Raw genomic sequence first — 8,279 nt, 5'->3', positions numbered from 1 at the left:
CCAGTAGGCAGTAGGCCAAACCAAAGTAACGCCGGGGGGGGCGCACTGATAAAAGGTATATGCTTTTCTCTTGAATTTTTGTTTGTTTCTAGGATATTTTTGGTCATAAATTTGCACACATTGTTGTGAGCGAAGCCCCTCTTAGAGCATCTCCAACAGATAATGAAAAATAGGGCACCTAAAAAAAGTTTTAGGGCAAAAGAGAGAAGGTTTTAGGTCACCAGAAGATGATGTAAAATAGGGCACCCAAATATGTCCTCCACAATTTCATACATACTGAAACAACACATGAGCTATGGATAGAATTTAAACTTTACAGAATCACCACACATAACCAACAACATATCAAATTGAACTTTAAATCCACATATGAAATTAAAATTCAAACCATAAGCATAGTCCAACACAAACACAAACACAAACAAAAGCATAATGCATTACAAACACAAATACATCACAACCACAAGCATAGAACATAAATGCATATCCACTCAAATATCATTGCCTCCATTCCCATCACTTGTGCTTGCATGATCTCCATGGTTTGCTTCCATGCCTCCTCCCATGGCACCACCCATGAATCCTCCCACTGCACCCTCCCATGACACCGATGTAAAATAGACCATCGATGGCGGACCGAAGCGTGCGATCGGTCATTGCCACTAGTATTGTGTGCATCAAAGAACTCTTTGATAAACTTCCAATAAGTGTCCATTGGTTCTTGGTACCAATGACCGCATCAAGACCAATTTTCTTTCATGCTAAACATAATAACTTGTGTTCGTCGACATGACAGTTTCCCATTTTTCCCTTTGGAGTCGCATAAAAAGGCCCTCCTCGTCCATGTCAAGATGGGGCTCCTTATATTGTGTTTCATTGGGCCTTGACGATGTCGCCCGACAAGCAATGCCGCACAGACCAGTGCAATTGGGAGCTTGGCAACTCGTCATTTGGAGAAAGGAGTCCACGAGTTCTCCTCGCTAAGTGTTTCGTGGGGCACCAAACCCCGGCAAGTGCTTCCCGAATCCGCCCGGGAAGAACCGCACCCTACGGCTTCCTTCTCCGCGAAGGAAGCAGAGAATCCGCCTGTCAGAGACATTAAACGCGCACCATCCCGACACTGCGACTATCGTCAGCCACAGGGATGAGATGCAGCAGGCCCGTCCTTTTGACTTTGGGCGCCGATGAGGCACGCCATCCCCCAAGATCGTCAACATTGGCAGCTGAAGATTCACCTACTCGCGTGCTGCTATAGGGGCGTCCAATAGCTACCAACTCGGTACGCCCCGTCTTATCGGGTCGGTACAGACGACCCTCACTTCTTCCCTTTGTTTATACCGAAACTGTGGCAACTCCCCGCCACAATACGGGGAGGACCAAAGCAGTATAAGTAGAAAAAGACTATGACTAGCAGGTCGACTCATTCTCGACATACCACACACATTGTAACCAGTTCGTAGTTGAAAGTGCAACTATCCCTGGGTGGTTTTGATAATTCCTAACAACATATAGCTCATTGAGCTAATGATATCTCAAGATAAATATTTCAGGAAAACTCAATGATTGGCATGGCATGGATTAGAAATGTGGACCCCTCAAAATGCTAAGGACAGGAGATTGGCTCAAGCTCTAAAGCTCAAGACTCTACATTTCACTTTTAGTGATCCAAGATCACATTGACTCCATAGGAAAAGCCAATACTATTAAAAGGGGATGAGGTGTTGCTTGATGGGTTGCTTGCTCAAAATGCTTAGTGATATGCTCCAAAAACCCTCAACTACTTTCTCATATCCACATATGTCCCAAACCAAAAGTCAAACTCGGCCCCACCGAAACATTCTATCCGGCGCCACCGAGTTCTCTTGACATAGCCACTGTCAGAAACCCTAGTCACTTCGGTCTCACCGATAGGGATCTTGGTCTCACCGAGATGGGATTGCAAACTCTCTATTTCCCTTTTAACGTTTCGGTCCAACCGAGATGAGCGATCGGTCCCACCGAGTTCGCAATGCAAACTCTCTGTTTCCCTTTCGTAACGTTTCGGTCTCACCGAAATGAGCGAATCGGTCCCACCGAGTTTGCTTGACCAACTCTCTGTTAGCTTATTACCAAAATCAGTCCCACCGAGTTTGTGTAATCGGTCTCACCGAGATTACGTTATGCCCTAACCCTAATGAAATCGGTCCCACCGAGTTGACATGTCAGTCCCACCGAAAAGCCTAACGTTCACATTTTGAACTGAATTGGTTCGACCGAGTTTCATTATTCGGTCCCACCGAGTTTGGGGATTTGTGTGTAACGGTTAGATTTTGTGTGGAGGATATATATACCCCTCCACCCACTCTTCATTCGTGAGGAGAGCCATCAGAACATGCCAACACTTACAGCATACATTTTCTGAGAGAGAACCACCTACTCATGTGTTGAGGTCAAGATATTCCATTCCAACCAATAAATCTTGATCTCTAGCCTTCTCCAACTTGCTTTCCACTCAAATCATCTTTCCACCAAATCCAAATCTGTGAGAGAGAGTTGAGTGTTGGGGAGATATCATTTGAAGCCCAAGAGCAAGGAGTTCATCATGAACACACCATCTATTACCTTTTGGAGAGTGGTGTCTCCTAGATTGGTTAGGTGTCACTTGGGAGCTCCATCTAGATTGTGGAGTTGAACCAAGGAGTTTGTACGAGCAAGGAGATCGCCTACTTCGTGAAGATCTACCCTAGTGAGGCAAGTCCTTCGTGGGCGATGGCCATGGTGGGATAGACAAGGTTGCTTCTTCGTGGACCCTTCGTGGGTGGAGCCCTCCGTGGACTCGCGCAACCGTTACCCTTCGTGGGTTGAAGTCTCCATCAACATGGATGTACGATAGCACCACCTATCGGAACCACGCCAAAAATCTCCGTGTCTACATTGTGTTTGCTCCCTCCAAACTCCTCCCTTTACCTTCATGTGCAATGTTTTACATTCCGCTGCTATACTCTTAGACTTGCATGTGTAGGTTGATTGCTTGACTTGTGCTAAGTTGCTAAAATCTGCCAAGACTTAAAATTGGGAAAAAGGCTAGATTTTTATTTGGTCAAGTAGTCTAATCACCCGCCCTCTAGACATACTTTCGATCCTACAAGTGGTATCAGAGCTACGGTCTCCATTTGCCTTGATTTCCATAGTTTTTGGTGATCATATCCTTGGTTTCACAACCTAGGAGAGTATGGCGTCTAGCGAGGGAAATTACCACCGAGGTCCTTACTTTGATGGTACTAATTTTGCTAGTTGGAAGCATAAGATGAAAATGCATATTCTTGGACATAACCCCACTGTTTGGGCTATTGTGTGTATTGTCTTGCAAGGTGAATTATTTGATGGGAGAGAACCGAACCGTGAAGCTACCGCGGAAGAGTTGAAGATGCTGCAATACAATGCTCAAGCTTGTGATATTCTCTTCAACGGATTGTTCCCCGAAGAATTCAACAAAATCAGTCGTCTTGAGAATGCAAAGGAAATTTGGGATACTTTGATTGATATGCACGAGGGTACCGACTCCGTCAAGGAATTCAAATTGGATGTGCTTCAAAGTCAACTTGACAAGTTCAAAATGAAGGATGGTGAAGGTGTCGCTGAAATGTACTCTAGGCTTGCTCTCATCACAAATGAGATTGCCGGCTTAGGAAGTGAAGAGATGACCGATAGATTCATCATCAAGAAGATCCTAAGAGCCTTGGATGGAAAATATGATACCGTGTGCACATTGATCCAAATGATGCCCAATTACAAAGATCTCAAGCCAACGGAAGTCATTGGAAGAATTGTTGCTCATGAAATGTCACTTAAGGATAAGGAAGAGCTCCACAACAAGTCAAGTGGTGCTTACAAAGCCTCATGTGATGCTCCCACATCATCAAGTGAGAAACAAACCTTCAATGAAGAATTGAGCCTAATGGTGAGGAATTTCAACAAGTTCTACAAGAGTAGAAGCAAGGAAAGAAGTTCCAAGTCAAGGTCCTACAATGACAAAAGATCTTCAACTCGTGAACGAAATTGCTACAATTGTGGAAGACCCGGACACTACTCCAATGAGTGTACGGCTCTACAAAAGAAGAGAAGATTCTCCCAAAAGAAGAAGTAGAAGAGAAGAATCACCACCAAGAGAGAGAAGGAGTAGAGATGATCGTTATGAACGAAGAACCTCTCGGAGAAGCAAGGATTCGGAAAGGAAGGACAAATCATCAAAGAGCTACACAAAACGAAGACATCAAGCTCACGTTGGTGAATGGGTATTCGCTTCCGACTCCGACCATCACTCCGAAAGAAGTTATCACTCCGACTGAGGGAGTCCTGGATTAGGGGGTCCTCGGCCAGCCGGACTATATACTCTGGCCGGACTGTTGGACTATGAAGATACAAGATTGAAGACTTCATCCCGTGCCCGGGTGGGACTCTCCTTTGCATGGAAGGCAAGCTTGGCAATTCGGATATGTAGATCTCCTCCCTTGTAACCGACTCTGTGTAACCCTAGCCCCCTCCGGTGTCTATATAAACCGGAGGGTTTAGTCCGTAGGACAACGACAATCATAATCATAGCTTCTAGGGTTTAGCCTCTACGATCTCGTGGTAGATCAACTCTTGTAATACTCATATCATCAAGATCAATCAAGCAGGAAGTAGGGTATTACCTCCATCGAGAGGGCCCGAACTTGGGTAAACATTGTGTCTCCCGCCTCCTGTTACCATCCGCCTTAGACGCACAGTTCGGGACCCCCTACCCGAGATCCGCCGGTTTTGACACCGACATTGGTGCTTTCATTGAGAGTTCCACTGTGCCATCACCATAAGGCTTCATGGCTCCTTCGATCATCGGCAACGATGCGATCCAGGGTGAGGTTTTTCTCCCCGGACAGATCTTTGTATTCGGCGGCTTCGTACTGCGGGCCAACTCGCTTGGCCATCTAGAGCAGATCGAGAGCTACGCCCCTGGCCGTCAGGTCAGGTTTGGAAACTTAAACTATACCGCCGACATCCGTGGAGACTTGATCTTCGACGGATTCGAGCCCATGTCAGGTGCGCCGCACAGTCACGACGAGCATGACTTAGCTCTGCCGTCGAACGGTGTTCGGGAGATCACACCTGTGGCTACTCCGGCCCTCAATCCGGAGCAGATTGCGCCGTCCGAGGACGGGTGGATGGACCCCGCCACGGAGGCCGCACACTCAACGGCGATAGAGCCGAATACTGACTTCACCTCCTACGAGACATGTGTTGCCGGACCCTTGGATTCGTCCCCGGCCACGGGCTCCGAACCGCCTGCGTCCGTGCCTGTCAAATCTGATTGGGCGCCGATCATGGAGTTTTCCTCCGCGGATATCTTTCAGCACTCGCCCCTGGGCGACGTGCTGAATTCATTAAGGTCTCTCTCCTTGTCAGGAGGCCCTTGGTCGAACTATGTCCGACTCAAGTGGGAAGCGGATGACGAAGAAATTTGTTCCCCACCCACCACCCACTTAATAGCCACTGTCGACGATTTAACCGACATGCTTGATTTCGACTCCGAAGACATCGACGGTATGGATGACGATGTAGGAGAGGAACAGGAACCACCGCCCACAGGGCGCTGGACAGCCACTTCATCACACGATATATACATGGTGGATACACCCAAAGAAAACAATGACGAGGAACGGAAGGATGCAGCGAAGGATAATACCCTCGAGAAGCAACCAAAGCGACGACGTAGGCGCCGCTCCAAATCCCGCCTCAGCACAAACAGCGATAACAGTGCAAGAAAGAATAATACCCCGGTCGACTCCAAAGGAAACGACGACCACATGGACCCAGCGGCAGAGCAGGATGAGCCAGCGGACGGCAAACATAGTACGGAGCCGCTGTCCGATCACGGCGACGCCGAGGGTAAAACTCATCAACCTGTCTCCGGAGAGGAGAACAGCCCGGACGACGATGCACACATCATCCCGGAAAGGCATTTGGAGCAAGAGAACCTCCATAGAAGGCTTATTGCCACCGCGAGGAGTCCGAAGAAGCAGAAGCAAAGGCTTAAGGCCGCGCAGAATACGCTCAACAGCAGATGGAACAAAGTGCTTGACACTGAAGAAAAGTACCGTAGCAGTCGCCACACAAAGAGCTTTCCAAAGCGCAAGCTGCTGCCTGAATTCGACGACGAGGCTTTAGAGCCCATTCAGCCGAAAAATAAAACGGCTCATCAGCCAGATCGACCACCCCGTGGCCGCGATAGGGCAGCTAACGATGTCGCACATAAGTCAGCACACAATTTACGTGAGGACTTGCACCAAAAAGCCGGTATGACCAGGTCCATCTACGGATCTAGGAAGCGCGCTCCGGCACAGAATCATGGCCGAACAAATGACTATACTGACCGAATAATAGCTCGGAATCAAAACCGAACACTACAACCGTCAGAATGCCATGACATATCCAAATACAGGGGTGCCGCGCACCCCCTATGCTTCACCGATGAGGTGCTGGATCACGAATTTCCATAGGGATACAAACCCATGAACATAGAGGCATACGACGGAATGACAGACCCTGGGGTCTGGATTGAGGACTTTATCCTTCATATCCACATGGCTCACGGAGATGATCTCCACGCCATCAAATACTTGCCCCTCAAGTTGAAAGGACCAGCTCGGCACTGGCTGAAAAGCCTCCTGAAAACTCAATTGGAAGTTGGGAAGAGCTTGAGGATGCTTTTAGGGCTAATTTTCAAGGTACTTATGTCCGACCTCCGGATGCAGACGATTTAAGTCATATAATTCAACAGCCCGGAGAGTCAGCCCGAAAGCTTTGGAACAGATTCCTCACTAAGAAGAATCAAATCGTCGACTGCCCGGATGTCGAAGCCTTAGCGGCTTTCAAACACAGTGTCCGGGACGAATGGCTCGCCAGACACCTCAGCCAGGAAAAACCGAGGACAATGGCAGCCCTAACAAGCCTTATGACCCGCTTTTGCGTGGGCGAGGATAGTTCGCTGTGTTGGAAATATGCCCTAGAGGCAATAATAAATGGTTATTATTATATTTCTTTGTTCATGATAATCGTCTATTATTCATGCTATAATTGTATTGTCCGGAAATCGTAATACATGTGTGAATACATAGACCACAACGTGTCCCTAGTAAGCCTCTAGTTGACTAGCTCGTTGATCAACAGATAGTCATGGTTTCGTGACTATGGACATTGGATGTCATTGATAACAGGATCACATCATTAGGAGAATGATGTGATGGACAAGACCCAATCCTAAGCATAGCATAAAAGATCGTGTAGTTTTGTTTGCTAGAGCTTTTCCAATGTCAAGTATCTTTTCCTTAGACCATGAGATCGTGCAACTCCCGGATACCGTAGGAGTGCTTTGGGTGTGCCAAACGTCACAACGTAACTGGGTGACTATAAAGGTGCACTACGGGTATCTCCGAAAGTGTCTGTTGGGTTGGCACGGATCGAGACTGGGATTTGTCACTCCGTGTGACGGAGAGGTATCTCTGGGCCCACTTGGTAATGCATCATCATAATGAGCTCAATGTGACTAAGGCGTTAGTCACGGGATCATGCATTGCGGTACGAGTAAAGAGACTTGCCGGTAACGAGATTGAACAAGGTATTGGGATACCGACGATCGAATCTCGGGCAAGTAACATACCGATTGACAAAGGGAATTGCATACGGGATTGATTGAATCCTCGACACCGTGGTTCATCCGATGAGATCATCGTGGAACATGTGGGAGCCAACATGGTATCCAGATCTCGCTGTTGGTTATTGACCGGAGAGGCGTCTCGGTCATGTCTTCATGTCTCCCGAACCCGTAGGTTCTACACACTTAAGGTTCGGTGACGCTAGGGTTGTAGAGATATATGTATGCAGAAACCCGAAAGTTGTTCGGAGTCCCGGATGAGATCCCGGACATCACGAGAGGTTCCGGAATGGTCCGGAGGTGAAGAATTATATATAGGAAGTCAAGTTTCGGCCACCGGGAAAGTTTCGGGGGTTACCGGTATTGTACCGGGACCACCGGAAGGGTCCCGGGGGTCCACCGGGTGGGGCCACCTATCCCGGAGGGCCCCGTGGGCTGAAAGTGGAAGGGAAACAACCCTTAGTGGGCTGGGGCGCCCCCCTTGGGCCTCCCCCCATGCGCCTAGGGTTGGGAACCCTAGGGGGGGTGCTTCCCCCTTGCCTTGGGGGGCAAGGCAACCCCTTCCCCCCCTTTGGCCGCCGCCCCCCCATGAGATCTCATCTCTAGGGCC

Source organism: Triticum aestivum, chromosome 1D (genome assembly GCF_018294505.1).
Source record: "Triticum aestivum cultivar Chinese Spring chromosome 1D, IWGSC CS RefSeq v2.1, whole genome shotgun sequence".
Lineage (NCBI taxonomy): Eukaryota > Viridiplantae > Streptophyta > Magnoliopsida > Poales > Poaceae > Triticum > Triticum aestivum.
Note: the sequence above shows the minus strand (reverse complement) of the source record.